The sequence below is a fragment of the Spermophilus citellus genome (genome assembly GCF_964194105.1).
Source record: "Spermophilus citellus genome assembly, chromosome: 1".
NCBI classification, from domain to species: Eukaryota; Metazoa; Chordata; class Mammalia; order Rodentia; family Sciuridae; genus Spermophilus; species Spermophilus citellus.
Window position 1 is genome coordinate 6,101,445 of NC_138182.1, and position 21,131 is coordinate 6,122,575.

Here is a 21,131-nt window from a genome sequence, read left to right on the forward strand (position 1 = left end):
GGGCAGACCAGGGTAAACCATAGTGGCCAATAACCTCCAATGCTGAGTAGCTTAACAAAGAGTGATTGGCCTTCTTCTTTGTTCACTCTGCATGTCCATTTGGAGTTGGTATGGGTTCCCCTCCACTTTGTTTCCAGGCAAGGGATGCAGACTGATGAAGGCTCCACTCCCCGGAACTTGCTGGTCACAGTGACATTGCCCAGGGCAGTAGAAAGAGAACCAGAAAATTGCACCCTGGCTCCACATGGCTTCTGCTTTGAAGTGAACCATGACTCGTTCTCTCAGCCGATGCTGTCAATTCATAAAGTGGCGACTGCCCATTTCAGGGGAAGGGGAATACACTTAACCTACCACCCTTCCCGAGAGGGACAGGCGGGACACTCCTGTGCAATGGAGTGAATGTGACAGCAGAGCAGGTGTCCCTGTGTTCATTTTACAAACGGGATAGCTGAGGATAAGAAAATGTATTGGGAAACTCTATAGTTGGAAGATACTACTATTAAGAAATAATCATTGGAAAAAACAGAAGATGTCAAGCTTTGTCAATCAAATCATTGTCAATCAAAACATTGTCAATCAAAACATTGACTTAGTGGCCAAGGGCATACTTAGGGGGACATTAAATTGTTTAGATTTCCAATGTAGGAGTTAAGTTTTCAGTGAGGAGATATTACATGGTTAACCCTTTTTCCTTCTCAACGCTTCCCATCTATCTCTGCAACATTGGTGATGGCCTAACATGGCTGTCTTGGTTTTCTGCCCTCAGATGAGGCTGTTGGGTTTGCAAATGTTCCTGTCATACTGTCAAGGAAGGTACTAAGTTGAATGGCTGGTTGCTGATCAGCTCTGACTTCTAAGCCTCCTTTTTTCTGTTGATAGATGGACTTGGTGCTCAGCAACTCAACTTATAATTTATACTTATTTATTATTCTCATGTCACTCTTTGGAACTCCAGTCTTTCATAATCTTATGATAGCTTATGGTATCTCAAATAACCTAAAGGACTTTCAAAAGATTTTGTGATCCTCAAAACAATTATCCTCATGTTGATTTTTTATAAAAGCAAGCCAAAATTAAGCTACCATGTTTGGAAAGCATTTAAAGTTGTTTTTGACAATTGGTATTCTGCTTCACAAGTAATTATTGAATATTCCATTTTTGGAGGAACCACAATACGTGTTGTAGGTTTGTAAAAATAAGCCGTTAGTTTCTACTCTTTCTTTTCTTTTCTTTTGTGACCCTAGGGATTGAACTCAGGGCCTGGTCCATGCTGAGTCCTGTACTACTGAGCTATACCACCAACCCACCTTCTCCTCTGAAGTGTCTTGGTTTATCATACCGAAACCAAGATAATGTTTTCAGAGTTCTTGTTTACCTGGGATAATAAAACATTGCAATTCTGAAATAAATACTCTCTCTCTCTCTCTCTCTCTCTCTCTCTCTGTCACACACACACACACACACACACACACACACACACACACATCCATTTCTTACCAAAAACACTTTCAATGCATAGTTAAATCACACAGCTTGTAGAAGCAAAACAAACTGCTACAGATACATATCGGAACAAAAATTATGCATTTAAATTGTTATTTTAAGTAAAAATCTCAAAGTATAATACAAAATAATTTTTGTTGTTTTTACTCTTTTTATACCAGATCTCTATAGGTATAGAGGTCAATACTTCCTGAGAGTTGATTTCTCCCCCTTTGGTTTGGAATAAATAGTGAGCCTCTGCTGCGGCTCATGTTTCAAACAAGAGCCTGCACCTGGGCCCCAGTCACCTGGCAGTGTCAGTGAGTGAGAGCTGCAGAAAGCCTGACTTCCAGAGGACCCCCAAGGCATCATGTGCATTGTACCTGGGGGCACATTGATGTGGTCCTCAGCGGTGCAGTTCAGCCCAGGGAGGGCTGGCAAGTCCCAGGAAGCAATGACTACTGGGCTAGGGACGTACTGCTTTTCAGAGGTGCATCTAGAAGTGGAGCTTCCTGACAACCTCACCACAATTCTTACCTTTGAGACTGGATCTAAAGGTGTTGGGGAAGCTTTTTTTGCATTTTACTTTTAAAATGTGTCTTGCAAAGATATTACATAATAACAAAATGGCCTAAGCCAGATAAACACATTCAAGGTCAAAACCAGATAAATGAGGTGAAGGGGAAGTAAAAGCGATTTATGAACTTTTAAACACTACACAGAAGTTTCTTGTTTAATTATTATTTGATTTGCAATTTTGGTTTTTATATCTCTTTTGAAGAGATACCCTTTAGCTGAAAGCAAAATGAATCTTCTTTGATGTGTATACAGGGTTATTTGAAAAGCTCAAATGTACTACAGTAAGAAAATTATTTGTCCAAACAAGAAATCTCTTTCCAGAGCCGTGCACATAGTAATTATGGAGAAGCAAATTGAGATTTCTTCATCCCATCTCCCTTCCTCCCATTCCCTTGTCTTAGCAGAGAACTCTACAGTTCCTCAAGTGACTTCACATTGTGGTTTCACAGGCTTGCTAAAAACTTCTTAAGACCCATGGACAGGTGCTATTACCCCGTTGTATTAATGAATCACTCAAGCCTTAGAAAAACACAATGATCCACAAGGATCTCACAGGTGCTACCTGAGTTGGTAGCAGGTCAGATCCTATTATTCCAAATTTATTTTCGAATAGAGGACTGATAGATGTAAGCCTTGTGCAAAAAAAGATCATCATCTGTTTTACTCTCCTTTGTCTTTTTGTTTTTAAATGATCTAGCATTTGATGATCTAGAGAAGGTACTCTGTAAATGTTAATTGATGAACTATGATCAGTTATCATTTTCCCTAATTCTATACAATACAATATCTTTGATAAGGAAGGAACATCACCCAGAAACGTTCTTATCTGGGGAAATACTTAACTTCTGAAAAGGTGCCAGCATTTGAGTAAATGGTACAGACTTTTATTCCGTCAGCTATTTTATCACCCAGTTACCCAGGTGAAAGGGGCCTTTTACATTCCAGAGTCCAGGAAACAAAAAAGTATCTCATTTATCAATGAAGTGTGAGAAATAAAGCCTGAATTTCACTTAAGATTTGACACTTCAAAACATTTCTGAAAAGCATCAATAAGTCCATTTAAAGATGGGAAGAGCTTGGCTTTAAGGAAAAAAAAAATAAGCATCTGGCTGGAGTTTGCTTCTCGTTCTTTCTTGACTCATCTGCAGCCTGTCCTTTCTCAAGGTCACTTCACTGTTGCTGCCACAGTGCCCTGTCATTCACAAGCTCCTTGGATCCGTGCTGTGGACACTAGCTGGGAACTCAGAATCCAGGCTAGGCGTGGCCGGGTGAGTAGGCAGATTCCTCTGAGCAGAAAGAAGAGAAGGTGAGAAGAGCCTGAGACACAGAGGACAGGAGGAACCACACCTCTCAGGTATCTGCTCGCTGGGTCTGGAATGGGAAATGGGGTTCCATCAGAGAGACCAATGGCGGAGGCTGTTTACGGGAACCTAAGCAGGAAGGACAGACAAGAGGATGAGGGCCACAGGCTGGCCAGGCAGGGATGGAGTGGGGTTCTCAGACAGCCCTGGGACCATGCCATAGACAGAGTCTCTGTGGGCTGAGCCAGTGAGTGTTCCACTTGGTTCTGATCTTGTCCATAAAGGATAATCCAGAAGCCACAAACTGCTAACGTCACCAGTGCGTGCAGCAGGTGGAGCCATGGCTGGGACACTGGGGACATTTTTGCTGGAAAGACAAGTGAGGACCCAGGGAAGGAGGTGAGCACATCTTCCATGGTGCCACAGCAGTTGCTGCCATTGTTGAGATCAGCGGAGAGATGACACTTTAAGAAATCGACCTTCTCTGTAAAAGAGACTGTTGTAAACTACTACATGGAACAGAAACAGGGAGACGTGGTTAATAGGTCCATTTTTTTCCTCCTGTTCCTCAGTGCATCGAGGGATGAAGGAAAATGGAAGCAAAGAAGCAAAGAAGATGAGGCCAACCATAGACCATCACAAACCCCATCTTCTTTGCACATTTGTGTAAATGAAATACACTGGCATCACCTTATATGTGTCCTCTTCTGAAATTAGAAAGTCCGGTGGAGGACTTTGTTTTAAACCTTGAAGATACTCACATTAATCCTGTAAGTTAATCCAGAGAATTGTGGGTTCATTTTGCAGATTTTGTAGAAGGATCAAAGCGCAGAGTCTGGAGGCTCGTTACTTTTCTATGGTTTCTGAAGAAAACATGGTTCGCACATGACTTAGCTGTGCTGAATTCATGGGGAATGATGATACGTAGACTGTATGTGATTATTTTTACTTCTGCATTTTCTGCATTTCTAGAAATTAATACATGTGTTAAAATATCAGGTAAGATGTAGCGCCAGAGCAGACCTGACGTGGTTTACCGTTGTGTGTGCAGCTTTCCAACCCCGCCCTGTCTGCAGGAGCCCTCAGCAACCAAGGGCCACATCCCTGACCTCTCTGTTCTTTCCAGTTCTTCTCTTCACTACCCTGTACTCCCCATGACTCATAAGGTGACAAATTTCCATTAGTTCAGTTAAGATGCACCAGCCATAATTCCCAAGAAAAAGAAAAGAAAATGCATTGATTTCCAATGTCTTCTTAAAACACTCTAACACATGAGATGAGGAAATAATTAAATATCCAGTGTGTGAGGGAAGAATATGTGTTTGAGAGACTTTTAATAGCAACAAAGAGTATCAGTGCCCGGGGCCTCAGCTCTGGTATGCGAATGGCACTCCTGATTACAACTTAGTGTAAGTAACCGTTCAGTGTAGCATCAGAAGGACATCTGAAAGAGTGACAAATTCTGCGTTTACACATTGGGCCAGTTCCTAGGCTGAAGACCCCCTGTGAATGGGGTCAGATTAGGTCGCATCATTCAATTGAATTAGGATTCCTGTTACAAGTAGCCCAATTCCTTCAAGCGTCTTTCATCAAAAGGCCAATTTATGCATATTGAGGTGACCTTTACTTTCACTCTTCCCTCTAAAGGAAGAAGAAAAGAGAAATTCCAGTGGGCTAGATGCATTTTGCACTGGCAGGATCGCTCCTGTCGGTGTGATCTGGAATGCTCCCCGTCCCCAGCACACCACTGTCCTCTCTGTCACTCCCAAGCAGGTGAGCAGGGTCAACCTCACAGAAAGGGTGCAGATTAGCACGAGGTCTTTCAAAGCACCAGAGGGGTGTGATTAATCCTTTGAAAGTGTGAGCCTTTCTGACGTGGCAGCTGGACTCCTGGGGGACATGGCACAGGGCTCCACAGGCCTGATAAGGAGGGTGCAAAGTAGAATGCAATGAACTTCACGACCCAGAAATGATGAGGAGAGGAAATTAATACCACCTTCAGGAGATCTGTGGCACTCAGCACAGCATTGGGAAGGAGGAAGGAGGCCTTTATATCAGCTGCCTTGAGTTATGAGCACGGACACGTGCATTTGCATTTGGTAATATGAAGATGAAATGTGTGGCTTTACATTAATGAAGGCCTTTCAGTTTTGGAAGGGACCTTGAGTGGGGATTATGGGCGGGTTTCTGAGCAACATGTGCACTCTTGAAATCTCCTGTCCTCTTCTCTCCAACCATTTCATCTTAGGCTTTAATTACTTCCAAAGATCTTTTTAGAACTGGACTTTTAGCAAGGGAAATGTTTCAGTCTCTGTGCTAATTTGCATGGCGACTGGACACCACACAGTGCAGATGCACACTGACCCCGCAGCCCCTTTGTCCCATCCACTTGTTGTGATTCTATCTGTTGGGGATGATGACAGGGAGGATTGGGGATGGGGATGCCATCTCCCCATCTGGGGCCTAGGGTGCCCCTCACTTCCATGCAGAGATCAGAAGTGGAGATTGACTGCTCTTCGCTTTCCATGTGTGTTGGAGGAGAGGCCACCTACCGTCCTGCTGTGCCATGGCGGCCAACCATCCTTATGCACAGTAACGTGGAGTCGTGGGAAGGGAGAAGCTCGAGAGTTTGGTCGAAGCCCTTCACCAAAGAAAGAAACTCCACCATCAGAGACTTGGTGAGATAATCCAAGCCACATAGCTAGTTCATGGTAGAAATGGAAGGAGAAGCCAGATTTTTCTCATGACGACATCAAGTTTTATTACTATTTAATTTTTTTTTCTGGGACCCTGCCCTTTCTCATTTCAATTAACCTTTTCTAGTCAGGTGACGATAATTATTTTTAAGTGGTAATGTCACATTGAGTAATATTTTCTCTTCTGAAAAATAACCTTGCATTCCTATACTTAGAAGAGACAAAAGGAGCCAAGGGAAAGGTGCCCAAGAGAGGTGGGGTCGCCCGTCCTTCCTGAAACTCTTTCCAGGGGACCCCAGACACAAGTGCCTCCGTCTTCCCAGTCCTCTGCGCAGCCTCCTCCCCAGAGGCCTTCATTCAGAAGGGAGATTAAGAACCTCCAAGCATTCTTCAGCCTCTTTTTACTCCACAGCAGTGAGGGGATGAATATTGGGTCTGTTTATTATACAAATTAGTCCGTTTCTTCTTCCCCAAAATTTGTAGATTCCAGGAGTGAACCTACATGGAACAGAACCAAGTTTCTTGCTAAGAAGTCTGGAGAGTGCCTTTGTCAAACAAAATTAAGCCAACATATAATTGTCATTTACTGTATTCTTATGGAAATTGGACATTAGCATGTGTATAATTGATCTGAAGTCCAGACACATCAAAGACATGAATCTATGTATCTATGGGTTTTTAATCTAATTGTAAGGAGCTCCATATGTTATTGCTCAAAACTTGTTTTTACTTGATTTATTTTAATTAAAATAAATGTTTTATATTCCATGTCCTGCCCTTGGCTTTTAATAATCTCTTTCCTTTTTCCCTCAAATGACCAGAGCTACAGTCATCAGCCTCTCTAGGGCCCTTGAACTGAATAGTTATTCTTTTAAAAATCATCAACACGGGATCTGTTGCCAAGTGGAGAAGCCAATTCTTGTCTCCGCGCTGGAGGAAATGTTTTCATTGCAGCGCTGTTGGCATGGAGGTGAAGGGCCTGGAACTCGAGACTGAAGTCTCAGGGAGAGAGCTACCATTGGGAAGAGGGTATTTCAGCACCGAGGAGAAAACCTCCAGCAGATGACCCAGGATATTCAAATATGCACTCATGAAATACTGTCAGTGTCACCACAGGGATGTCTGTCATGGGAGAACAGTAGAAAGCTGAGTATCCTGGATTTACTATCTTGAAGTATTTGGTTTGATTTTATATCAGCACTTTTGTCAAAGTAGAGATACAAATTCAGAAATTAGAGCAAAACTTAATTGTAGTTGACTTGTAAAATATTTTAACTCCATAAGAATATATGTATTTATCATATCAGTCCTCTGTGTTTCCTGTTTCCTCAGGTGATTATTGAATAAATAAAAATCTTTATTATAGTCAAAAAGGGAGTCCGTCCTTGACAATCAAAAAAGAAGGTGCATGAAAGAAGGACCAGTGTTCTGATCCAATATGAAAACTTGGGAGTTTTTTTGTGCATTGCGTATGTGTGTAGCTCTGTGCTTTACACATAATATAGACAAATTATATTCCTCATAGTGCATGTTAGTATTCAGAAAAAAAATAATATGCTATAAAATGTGGAGAGAGGTTCTTGGATATGGTCTAACTTTGTGAAAGGTACCCGGTCTTGTCTTTCTAAGTCCCTGCTTTTGCTGTTTCTGGTGGCAGTAGTCCCATGTGCTATTATTAGATGCTGCTAAGGTTTTCTGCAATAAGCAAATTCATATTTTCTCTTTCTCTAATGATGCTTAAACCCACTTTCACTTGAAAGGGAAAGAGTCATAAAGCTGGGCTGCTGGAATTATGAATGAAGTGCTTTGGGTAGTGTATACATAGTGTGCACCAATTGCTTCAGCCTCTGGATGGTTGTTTTGTGCGTATGCATATTTTTGTGTGTGCTTAGATGTGTGCCTGTGGGTTTGTGTGCACTCATGTTTCCGTGTGTGTGCATGTGAGTGTGCAAGAGAAAGAAAAGATGATTCCTTCTGACACCATTTGCCAGAACAATTTTAATAATAGCGTTTATATGAAAATTTTGCATTCTTATAACTAATTTAAAAAGCCTGTCTCCAATTGGACCACACTGCATATAGAGTTTTCTTCAGCAAACTATTTTAAAAATTGTACGCCAATTGCTGCATAAAGTCTATATACCCAAATGCCTCCTAACAGTTCTTGCACTATAAATTTAAAATGTCTAAAATAGAATGCCTGATTGCCCCTGAAACCTGCCCTCCCCCAATCTTCTCCTTCTCAGGAAATGACCCCAGTGAGTTATTCATAAGCATTTTGAAATATAAATTTTATGAATGTGTAAAGGAGAGTGATTCAATGCACAGTTGCTGCAAGTTTGCCATAACATGGTTATGACTTTCACTATACAGTTCCTGCAGAAAGTGACCTTCATGTGAAGACAGAAAGTTTACTAGAAAGTTTTCCATGAAGAGTGGTGCCAACTTGCAAATACTTTTGGATAATCATACATACATTCATTTTTTGAATGCCTACTAAGTGACTGGCAGGCACTCTTTGAAGTACAAGGAATGAATTGGTCTATTAAATTTTAAACAATGTATCCCTAAAGAAACAAAATAAAATGCATGAATTAATACAATCTCATTATAGTCAACCCTGCTAGTAATACAGTTTCATGTTGAGGACACATCAAAAAATTGCAAAATTCATTTTTCTTTTAAAATTAAGAATGCTTTATTTTTGGTAGGACAAAATAAAAAGTTTAAAACTAAAATGAGGGGACAATAATCCCAAGCAATCTGTAAGCGAACATGAGCTAGCTTGATTACAGAGTTTATACATACATATGTATATTAGGAATTCAGAGTCTATGAAAGAATATGAATATGTCCATGAGGAATCTATTTTTTTCTCCCCAGTATTGCGAATTGAGCTCAGGGCCTAGTACATGCTAGTCAAGCACCCTCCTTTTGAGCTATGTTCTCAGTTTATGAGTTGTTCTTAAAACAAACGTGCACAGAGGCCTGGTTTTCACACTGCATGCGTTGGGAACACTGCCTGTTGGACATGTCTGTGACCTGTTTCCCTCAGTACATGTTTGTGTTGGCCTGTTCTGTGGTGGGTGCTGCTCTAGGAGCTGGGAGGAGAGGTAGAACTGGGGTCTTCCCTGACTTCCTGACTTCATGCGGAAGTTATTTCTTCCCATTATAAGGCCATTTTGTGGGTCGTAATCTTTTCATGTGTGGAAGACCACCTCCCAGTGTGGCCACAATCATCACAAGATGCCATCTTCCTAGCTCAGGGAAACCACATGGAACCAGACTTCTCCTTGATAGAAACAGCCAAAGCTCTTGCCCTGTAGATCAGCTGCCTCTCACCTGTTGGCCTCACAGGGAGGGGTTGGGTGCGTCCTGATCCTCCCTCTTCTCCTGCTCCCTTGCAGTGACTCTTAGGGAAGCAGACCCTCAGCTGAGGGACGTTCCTCTGCTGTGCAGCCCTGAGCTACAGCCCTGGTTGGCCAGGTCTCAATGTTCTCTTCTGTGCAACGAAGAATTTAAGACATTGCAGGGATCCTTTCAGCTGTCATTGCTCTCCCGTCTCTCCAAACAACTGGAAGGAAGGCATCACCTGGTGAAGCTACGACAGTCTACACAGCCCCATAATCAGCTGTGTGTTCCCAGGGCTCCCTCCTAAGTGTGAATACCTGTCATGTGCCCACAAAGAGGAGGGTGTGGTCACGTGAACCTTCCCCACCTCAGGAATGGAATGTGCTTCCTGGGTCGTCACAGACAGCTAGAGCACGAAGGGGCCTGGCACCACCACTCACCCCTTCTTCAAGGGACAAGGGCCTGCTTGGGGATTTGCACAGGAAACCCTTTTCTCTTGACCACCCATCAATGTATGTACTATTTTTCTGAATTTAAACTAATAGGCTGTAGTTTTAAATTGTCAAAATTGGTGAAAATACATTTGAAGCATTATCATCTGCCTTCTTTCTAGGATCATCAAGTAACAACACTTTGTCTGCTTATATTTTTGGGGGTAGGGGGTACCTGGGGTTGAAATCAGGGGCGCTTGACCACTGAACCATATCCCCAGCCCTCTTTTGTGTTTTATTTAGAGACAGGGTCTCACTGAATTGCTTAGCGTCTCGCTTTTGCTGAGGTTGGCTTTGAACTCAAGATCCTCCTGCCGCAGTCTCCTGAGCCACTGGGATTACAGGTGGTGCCACTGTGCCCAGCCTTCATCTGCTTTTTGATAACTTGGGGATTGTTATTAGAACCCCATGTAGATGTTAATGGAACTGTATCTAGAGGTAGAGCTGGGTTCAAGTTGTAGCTGTACCAGTCACTGGCACAATATTTATCCCTTCTGAGCTCAGTGTTCTTGCCTGCAATATGTGGGTAATAATACTTGTCTCCTGGGGAAGTTGTGAGAATTACATGGTACATGTGGGACAGTCAGCAGGGTCTGACATGTAGCAAGTGGAACTATGGCACATGTTGGAGTTTTAACAATTGGTATGCCATTGCAATGTCCCTGATTCTTGGGGATTTGGTTTCAGTCTTTCATATTGTTGTAAACTTGGGCTTTTCCTATAATTTCTATTAACCCCCCACTCCATAGTATCTCCTTAACGTGCTCAACACTTCTATCCTCCTATCTGGGCTTGCCATCTTGCCCGGCATGTTTACCTCCTGCACATACACGGTGGGTGGAGCACTTTATAAGTATCCTTTCTTGAAGGTGGGGAGGCCCAGGGGAGGTTGCCTGGCACTCTGCAGAGCTCCTGACTTTCATCCCTCCCCAGTCTCGTTCCACGTCTGTGAGACTCCACACACCAGTGCACTGTGACTCATCTGTGTAGCTTCTGGAAGGGAGTTTATTTCCTGTGAACTGACAGGTTTTCTGGACCCCTGGAATGCAGGTGAATAAACACTCCCAGCCTCATCGCGGGGACTTCAGTGAGCCACATTTCCTTCAATATCTGACTCTACTCTGGGGACTCACCTGCTTCTGTTCCAGGAGGTTTCATTGAGTCCTGTGCTGTCAGCCAACTTGCACCGTCCCTAGGAGGGACACCCTCCATCTGGCCTGGTGGTCTCCATCCTTGGCGTGGCAGAGGGCCAGGGTGCTGAAGTGTGTGAGGCCTTTGCTTTCTCCCACAGATGAAGATAAATGAGCCTTCCTACATGGGCTTGGTGGCAATTCTTTCGGTGGCTGAGGAGTTACATTTCTTTATCTTCTAATTTTCTATATCACTCCAGATACCTTGAATTGACAGATCAAATGATGTCAAAGATATGCAGCAACATTTGTCCAGTAGTGTTGAAAAATGAGGTGCCTCCCATCAGTGTTTTTCCAGACAATGGAAGCTTATCACGTTATGTAATAAAACTTTTAAACATTTCAGTAATATGTGATAGAATTCTTAACCAGAATATGATTTAAAATCTAAAAGGTAATTGTTTCATACAAATAAGAAGGCAGAAGAGCAGTGATTAAGGACCTAGACTAAATCAAACTTGATTTTATAGGTCTGTGTCTTCCTTTCTTGCCAAAATGGCACAACACGGAGCCCAATAGTAAAACCTCCTACTTCTTGTTTGGTTTGAAGATGAATGTGTTCCTCCTCTGAGAGCATATAGCACAATAATCAGTTCTTCTTTCTCTTACTGTTGTCATTAGCATTTTCTGTTTCATAAATTAGCAACAATGAAAAAATTACAAACAATCTACTGAGCGAGAGTTAAGAGTGATTCAGAAAAAAAAATAAAAATGATAGTCATTTGAAAATACATTCAACTCCACAAATAATCAAATTAAACCAAGAAGTTAGATGATATTCCACTGGTAGGTTTAAAATTTCAGGTGGAGTTGAGGATAGAAGAGCTCATGGCTGGAATAGTGCCATTGATGGATGACGTGGTACCATTTATAAATATTACTTTTTGACCCACAGCTCACACTCTAGGAAATTATTCTTAAAGTGCTCCTGTACAAATATGCAAAGGTATGTGTAAAGTGCTCTAGTTGCCAGGTTGTTTGTACAAAATACTCTAAATTTCTTGAAAATGATGAGGAAGGTGTTGGTTAATATGTTTATACACAGCTATGCTTTGAGGTGTTTCCCAAGAACAAAAGAAAGTGTATGTGGACTGTATACATTTTCCAATAATATAGTAAATGCAAAAAGCAAATCATGAGGAAGGCTAACTTTATGTGTAAAGGATAATCTGGAGAGGATCGTACTGACTATTACAGGAGGCCTCCTTCGCAGGGTGATTTGGTGCTGACAAAGGTGATAGATTGCTCATAGCACTTCCTACGCTCTTGACCTTCAAAAACCATGGGTGTTTGTTCCTTTTCAGCTACCTAAATCACAATTTTGTTAGAAATAAACATTCATGCCTTAGTGCCTTAAAGAGATTATATGCTTTAAAAATTGGTCTCTTAGTATAAAAAATGCAGAATTCTTTATTTTCCCTCTAAGTTGGTAAAATCTCCCACATCTCACAGGCTAATTATTGGGGTGCAATAAATGTTTAGGAAATGTTTGCATATTAAGTGTTGCATGTTTTAAAATAATAAACAATATTGTTATTATAATATTGGTCTTACTGTAGGAACTCTTCACAATATTACAATATTGGTCATATTGTAAGAGCTCTTTCACCTGGATACTGTGTATGTCTTGTGAACAACATGATTTCTAAAGAAGTTCTGCTTCTCTTTGAGTTGCCCTCTTTCTGTCTCTGGAACTACATCTTTCTGACTCATATAGAAGCTATTCAGGAATGAGAACAAGTATTTATTGATTTTTCCATATGGTTCTGGATATTTGGATTGAAAGTAAACCTTGAAATAATGGAGCTATTTTTTTCACTGATGCCACTTTTCACACTTGAAGAAGTTAAGCAGGGGAGCAGGTCACACACACACACACACACACACACACACACACACACAGAGGATGGTCAGTGTTTTGCTGCAGATCATGATGGCTCATAGCGTGTGAATCAGCTCTGTGAATTTGACCATTTAAAATGCTGCTTAATGTTTGTTCTCATAATTTAAAAAATAATTGTAAAGATATGGAATAAATTTATTTCTTTAACAAATCATGAAATTCAGTGAGTCTTATAAAAGAGCTTGACTGGCTATTGAGATGTCTGTAGCACTGTTTAGCATTCTTCAGGAGTCTTCACATTAAGACTTGACATTGATATTGGTTGTTTTAACTTTGGAGAATAGGTTCAGGCCACTTAGGATCCTGAATACATTACAGTAATGTGCTGCAGGAGTCAATATGTGATATCATAAAGAAGATCACCAAAGAATGATTTGGCTTCATCCTTCCCTTAAAAGATAGACACGGACACTTGAATGTGGGTAGAAAACTTTCTTAAAAGCAGAGTTTACATATTTATGGGTGATGTGGTACCATTTACATCACAGTATTTATTCCTCTAGTGGAAGTTAAAGAAGAGCTCTGCATTGAGTGGTTAGATTGTGTTTGGATTTTTATTGTTTTCTCCAGTACCAAGGCTGACTTTTGGACCATCGTCAGTTCTTTGTGAATAGTAAACACACTTTAGATTGGCATTTTGGGGCTCCTTTGAAGTAATCACAGCATATTTTTCTCAGCGTATTACATGGACCACAGTAGTTATTAGCTAAATGAAATATTTCTTCATTGGCATGTCATAAAAAGTAAAAGTGTGAAGTATAATCCCTCACATATTGCTACACATGGGTCCAGGTGGTTTTATCCCACACCTCATTGTAGTCACCCAGTTGTGAGTCGTAATGTCCTCTAACTGTCACGGCAAAACACCTTCTCTTTGCTTTAAATGCTGTGGGCATCATGTGACTTTCAGTAATGTTCGCTAACTGAGGAAATAGGCACCTTTTCCCTCTACTTCCTCTCCAAGCAGTTATTCTTTAATTTTGTTACTGACTCTCCATGTTTCTTCTTAGTTGCATGATTTTTTCCCCTGATTTTTGATAAAAGTGCATATTTGAAGATGTTGGTAATTTTGGTCTCTTTTCTGCCTTTAGCAAATTAGTTTTATTCAGAAGAACATCAGTTTATATTGATTCTGTAATTCTTTGGTTGGCTTTCTCAAGTTGTCACTCTGAATTTCTTTCCCCTTTTGAAAATAACAAGTAATATTTCAATGATTTTGTGTCTTTGTCTGAAATGTCTATAGACAACATACCAAGTAGTGGGTCAAATAGATAATTTCACCTAAATATCCATTCCATGGTCCAACTTTGGTTTTGGCCACATTTATAATACCTCACCCAGATATTCACTTTTTTATATTATAAAATATATTTTATATTATTTTTTATATTTTAGATTTTTATCTTATATTCCCACAGGAATCCATCACCTTTTATGCTTATGACAGTAGTTTTTAATTACAGAATTTATCTTTCTTCCTCTATTACTACTTGGAAACTCTGAGCCATTGATATGCTTAGTAAGTACATCTTCACAGTAGCAATTAAATGCAAATCTGAAAAATATAAGATGTCATATGCAAATGACATGAGATTTTAGAATGAGATGACATGTTCTATAATAACGCTGCATTAGTTGAGATAGCTCAAACAAAGCCATTTGTATGTGTGCTGTGTGTGTGTGTGTGTGTGTGCACGTGTGTGTTACCTTTAAAAACATGGACTCCAAATAACTTGAAAAGGATTTTTGAGAGACTCATGATTGTCATGACATTAGATTTTGAATGTATATGCATATAAAATGGACTTTCTTTTATGTCTGTCATTTTGTAGGCCAGGTGGTCTGTGGTCACTGTGATGACAGTGCTGTTGGTGCCATCTACCCTCTGTCAACTCTGTTCCAGTCTCTAACTTCCACCCTGATTCCTTACTTCTGATCACCTATACTTCATCACTTGGTAAGACATCAGGAGCAGGGGAGATTATCTGGACTCGGGAACCCCATTTCAGGTGATGATAGAGAGAGTGGTGTGTGAGCCAAGCAGCACAGCACACCTCTCAGAGGCTGCCCTGAGAGTACCTCACCTGCCCCTTCCCAGGGTGCCCAGGGGCCCATATGCTTCACTGCCTAATTTAGCCTTCTTAGCTTTTATGTCCTGGAAACTTGAATTCCTGGGAATTTAGGTGTTCCTCTGTGAAAATATGTATTCTAGCACTCACCTAATAATCTGCTAAACTTCCAGTTCACTCAAGTATTTACTAAACAAGTTTACAACTGTGAGCTCATTTGATATTTAGAATAAGCCTATGAAGTAGGTAGTATTATTTTGACTATTTTGTAGATGAAGACATTGAGGCATGAAGGCATTAACAACTTGCCCAAGTTCACACATCTAGTGGGTGGAGGAGCAAAGGTCTGAATCTAGGTGCTCTGGCTACACAATATGGGTTTTGTGATCATAACTTCATGCTGCATCCATTCAACATAGTCTTTGAGGACATACATGATAGGTAAGAAAATGAGTAAGAAATGAGGGAAATTGATAAATGCATCAGCACTAAACTTCATTGAGGGAGAGTCATGAATAGTCAGAATACCCACACAGGTCACTGAAGGAGTTACAGGTGGGAGAGAGCATTGTGGGTGGAAGTTTCTGGTGCACAGAGTGCTCTTTGGAATGAGCTATAAGAGATGGGTTGAGTTTCGACAAGAGTTCATGTGTAGGGAGCCAGTGTTGGCAGGAGCAGACTCCAGGGCCAGACAATCAGGTGAGCAAAGCCACAGATCTTGGAATTAGAGGCAAAGGCTGTACCGGGGCAAAGCATAAGGCTCAGTACAAATCATGGTGCACACAGAGGTAACTGAGACCAAAAAGAGGTCATTTTGGGACAAGGTTGAGATTCTAGACTAAACATTTAGAACTTATATTTGTAAACATATTTGATCACACTTTCTTTACCCTGGTTGGCTTAGTCTCCATAGGAAGAAATAAGTGACTTCTGGGAACTCTAGGGGAAGCTGTTCTGAGGGTCCGCAGAAGAGAGTGGTGGCCAGGCAGGTAGAGGATGAGGAGCGGTGGAGCCCTGACCGGAGACAGAAGAGGTCCACCTAGGGGGATGCTGTCAACTGGACTTTCAAAGCCAACTCCGCTCTGTTAAAAATGATCCCTTACTCCGACTTTGGTAATCTCAGGGAATTGCAGCATAGTAGGGTGTGATTGACAGGGGCCATGGCCGGATATACAGGCTTGAACAGCTATATGAAGATGACTATTCAGTTAAGAGGTACTGTTAGAAAATATAATGGACAATCTCTAGTGTTTTACTAATAAAAATGTACCTGCTTAAATTAAAGGCTGTAAACTAACACATGCAAGGACTCTGATCTCCCCTGATGGAGGGTCCTGCTGCTGTCTCATTGACCTACAAAACCTCATACTGATGTCTGGAATGTCACAATAAATATCTTTGCCTCCAAGATTCAAAATACCCTTGTACTGATAAAAAGAAGCCTTACTTCCTAGAATTCTTAAAAATCCAGCTTTCCAATCATTAAATCAACAAAATTTCTCTTTAGTTAAATTCTCCCTAGGAATACATATTTATATGTTTAAGTGCATGTGTCTCATGTATATCACATAAAGGCCACTGAGAAAAAAGATCTCATAATGCAACTTACAATAGAAATAATCTTTGACTATGATAAAATCCTCTAAATTAAAACACCAGAAGATAATATTAGCTTGATTTTATTTGCATAATAACAAATCAGGTGATCCATTTCCTATAAATTAATTTTGAAATGACTCTGATAAATGGTTGTCAAAAATGTTGTTGGATACATGAACCAGAAATTCAGAGAAGTTGTGTAGAAATATGACATTTGTTGTCATTGGTATTCGTGTTAGTCAGCTTTTCATCACTGTAACAAAACACCTGAGAAAATCAGCTTAAAGGAGGAAGGTTTATTTGGGCTCAGGGTTTCAGAGGTTTCAGTCCATAGTCCCTTGGCCCCATTGCTATGGGCCTGTGGTGAGGCAGAACTTTGTGGCTGGAGAGATGTGGCAGAGTAAAGCTGCTCATCTACTGGTAAGTAGGAAGCAAAGAGATAGATGTGTGTGTGGGGTGGTGGTGGTGCAGGGATCCTCTTTCATGCCACAGTTACCTCCTTCCTCCAAAGGGGCTGCCTCCTACAATTTCCACTACCTCCCATTAGTCCATTGAGCTGTGAACCCCTCGATGAATGAGTCCATTGATGCTTTCAAAGTCCTCACATTCCAATCACTTCCCAAAAGTCCCATATCTGAACCTCGCTGCACTGGGAACCAAGCTTCTACACATGAGGCTTTGGGAAACACTCCAGATCCAACCCGTAGCAATATTTGAATGGTTCTGAGTATGCTAATGGATCAGATAACAGACAGGGTCGTCTATAAAATCAGTGCGTGAGGACTAACAAGAGGGCTTGTGTAGCTCAGTGGTGCTCAGAGTGCCTGCCTCAGATGTGTGAGGCCTTGAGTTTGACCTTCAGCACTGGGAAAAAGATAGCCTGTGAGCCAGGTTGGACAAGTCACTTAGTGTTAAGTACTTTGGTTTAAAACAATACCTCTTCTTAAGGAAATATCATAGTCATTAACTTCAAAATTTGTGATTCTCATTGTAAATATGTAAGGATCTTAGAGAACATTAAATGGTTTGCTAAATGTTTATGAATATTCTGAAAGTGGCTAATATTCACAGTGACTCTTACTTTGACTCCTTACCATTCACAAGGAGTGGCAGATGATTAAAAATAGAACTCACACGTTCACATTTTTGAAAACACATCCCCAAGAGAATTAATACTATGCTAACTGGTGTTTAAATTCTCAGACCAGTTCTAGAACTGAATTATAAACTGCTAAATATGTTAACCTGTTGTGTAACATTGATGATATTTATACATGTAGGGGAATGAATCTCTGAGAGACTAAATAATTTACCTATAAGTGCAATGATATGTGGGAAAGTGTTTTATGGATGGCAAAGCCCTGGGCAAAGGTATTAGCATCTCCCTAAAACCACTGCTTATTCATACTAAAATGTGCTGTTGCGGTAGACAGCATGTCACCTGCCGGCGGTTCAATGTCCACAGTACACTCCACAGAGTTCTTTGCAATGACCAGAAGGAAGAACTCTCGTGTCTAAAGGACACTTAGATCCTGCTGAGTGACAAGTGGAAAACAAGGTCAGACCTTGCTGTTCTGAGCACAAAACCAGGCCTGACTGAGGAGGAGGTGCATGGAGACTTGGGAGGACTGTGCCATGTGGCTCCGTGGGCTCTCAGCCCTCTTCCTGTTTTGACAGAGACCCTGTGAGCTGCTTCCTGGAAGTTTCCCTCATGGTGCACCTTGGTGCTGGACTCTGCCAGGTGTGGAGGTGACAGCTGGTGGAGCTGTCTGTGCCTGCAGACTGCCTGGGTCTGAAGCGTGAGTGGGCACTTGTGTCCCTCTTGTTTGTGTTCCTGCAAAACTGATGTCAAGTTAGAAAAGAATGCAATCCAAGCTAGTTTAGCCACCTGGCCCACAGAGTGGGAAATAGAAGCTGGCATTCTTCTATTCCAGAGAAAGGGGTCCGAGCTTTGTACACATGGGGACCAGGGCCCCACAAGGAGATAGACTCAGACTGAGGGCAGAAATACAGTAGAGGAAAACTAGAAGTCCCTTAAGTGACAAAGCCGAGGAGAGGCCAGGTTCAAGTGACTGGGTAGATACAGCCAGAGCTTTGGAAGCAGAGGATGTATATCCTGCCAACCACAGCCCGGGGCGTACGTGATCTTCTGCATTCTGCATGTGCAAAGCCTGAGGACTAAGGAGAGGTCCCAGCACACCATCACGCTGTTCCCATGAAGAGGACACAGGAAGTGGACAGAGCCCCAGGTTTGGTCAAACCGGAGACATTCTCGCATCTCCAGAGGGGTGTTGAAACACCGACCGGAGGCCAGCTCGCCAGCGCTGAGGCAGGAGGCCCTGCAGGGACATGGGAAGCACACCTGAGGGTCTAAGCCTGGATCCACCAGCAGGGCCGCGAGAGACCTCGCTAAGCCAGCCTCTATTACCCCTCAATTTTCTCATCTGAAGTGGGAGTAATACCCATTCCTTCTTACTTTGTGAACATGTTGTGTAGATTAACATGATGGAGTTTGAAAGGTGCTATTTAAATATAATATGTCATTAAAGTATTATCATTCTAGTTGCTGGTGATTATCTAGAAAGCTTTAAATCACCTGGTTATTTCCGGGATTCAATTTTCATTGTCGGGAGCTATTTCTCCTTTCAAAGACATAACATTTCTTTGTCACATAGCATAGGCCGTGTGGGTTTGAATTTTGGAATCACGACCACAAGTCTAGGTTGCACCTGAACGCATTCAGAACTGTGGAGGCAGGGCCTGGACTTGTAGGTTGCTGTAATGATTTGAAAGGGGGAAAGGACATCTTAAAAGGGATTTCGCCTTGTCTGTAAATTTTTGTCTGGGGAGGATTAGGTGAAAAGTTTGGACAAGGCCAATTTAGAGTGTCACATCATCATTTGCCTACAGATACAATGAAATAAAAAAAATCCAGAGATTGTGGACAGAACACTCCACATATGTCTGCATGCCTTCTACCTGTTCATCTATTTCCCAACTTTCAGAATTCTATACCAATACCCAGAAGACTGTCTTTACTTTAAAAAAAAAAAAAAAAAAAACAGAGATATCTCATTCAGCAACTCTAACCCAGATTTAATTTTCTTTCCTGAAAACGTGTTCCCACACAGTAGGTAGAAATGGTGACAGTGAGCGTGCATGGAATTCTTTGCAGTCCAAGGGAAGTGCATGTGGCTTTTCCTAAACCTCCTTTGCTGTTTGGCCTCCGTAGGATCAGTACTGGGTTGCTTTGACTTATTTGGTGGCTGAAGGTGATGTGATTGTCGGTCAATTTCCCGACCCAGGATATTCTAGCTCCTTGCACAAGTGGGTGGTTAACAGGATTGGGCAGGGGTTGGGGGCTGAGGGAGGAAAGTGAGAACTGGACTTTCTTGGGATTTTAGGAAGTGTTTTTAGAATTAAGTTTTTAGTATAGTCTCAAGACTTTTCTCCTGAATTTCACAGCATTTATGTACTTAACCAAGGATCAAGCAAACCATGCATGCTTTTTGAGTTTTATTCATCCTTCAGTATCGATTGTTGCTTTTATAAAAATATGATTATTCCTCCTTTAACAATGCAGGCTACTTTCCCCTCCTGGAATCATTATTAAACCTTGAAACTCTAGTCACTTTCTGCTCATTTAGGCAGACTCAGTGACCCGCCCAGCAGATGTGGGCCAAGTACCAGCGAAAGTTTATTCTCCTAGAGAGGGCTCAGTTTTGCAAGTGTTACTTCTATAATTCTGCTGCTGGGTCTATGTACTTGTTGACGATTCACAACTAAGGAATTTATTTAAGAAGCAATAAACCTGAGAACCGGCTTTCCCGTGCTTGCAGAGTTTGCCTGTCACCTTCTGTGCATCCTTTCTGGAGCAGAACTCTCTGTTAATAACATGACACATAAATCACTGAGGAGAAACTTTCCAGTGTGAGTTTTCCATTAAAAAAACACTCTGGTCTCTGTGCTAATTAAAGCAAAAGACAAAGAGGGTTATTTTTTAGTAGATACAAAGATTGCTGTTATTTATACAATGTCAGAGATGCACAGTGCCCCACACAAGCTCAGCAAATGTGCAGAATGCAATCTCAGCTTCTTAACTGCTGGGCACCGTGCAGTCTTGCTTTCCTTACCTGCCGGGCAGGGTCTTCTTACCACACAGAGTTGTGGGCCTGTACGTTAGGCGGCACCGTGTCCCTACCCCAATTCTTGCAGCAACAATGGGGACCACATTCTCTCTCTGCCACAGCTTGTTTCTGTAGTCTATGAAGGCATTCAGGTTCTTGCCATGCCAACGTCTTCAGTTCCTACAGTGCGCAGAAGGGAAGAAAGCTGAGTACGATAGCCATTGTTGAGAGGTTTAAAACGGCTTACGGAGATTAATTTAAAATGACACTGCGGAGCTCAACAATTCCTGATGGCTATTTTCATTTATTTGACAACTTTGCATGCTTCTTGCATGAAGGGGCT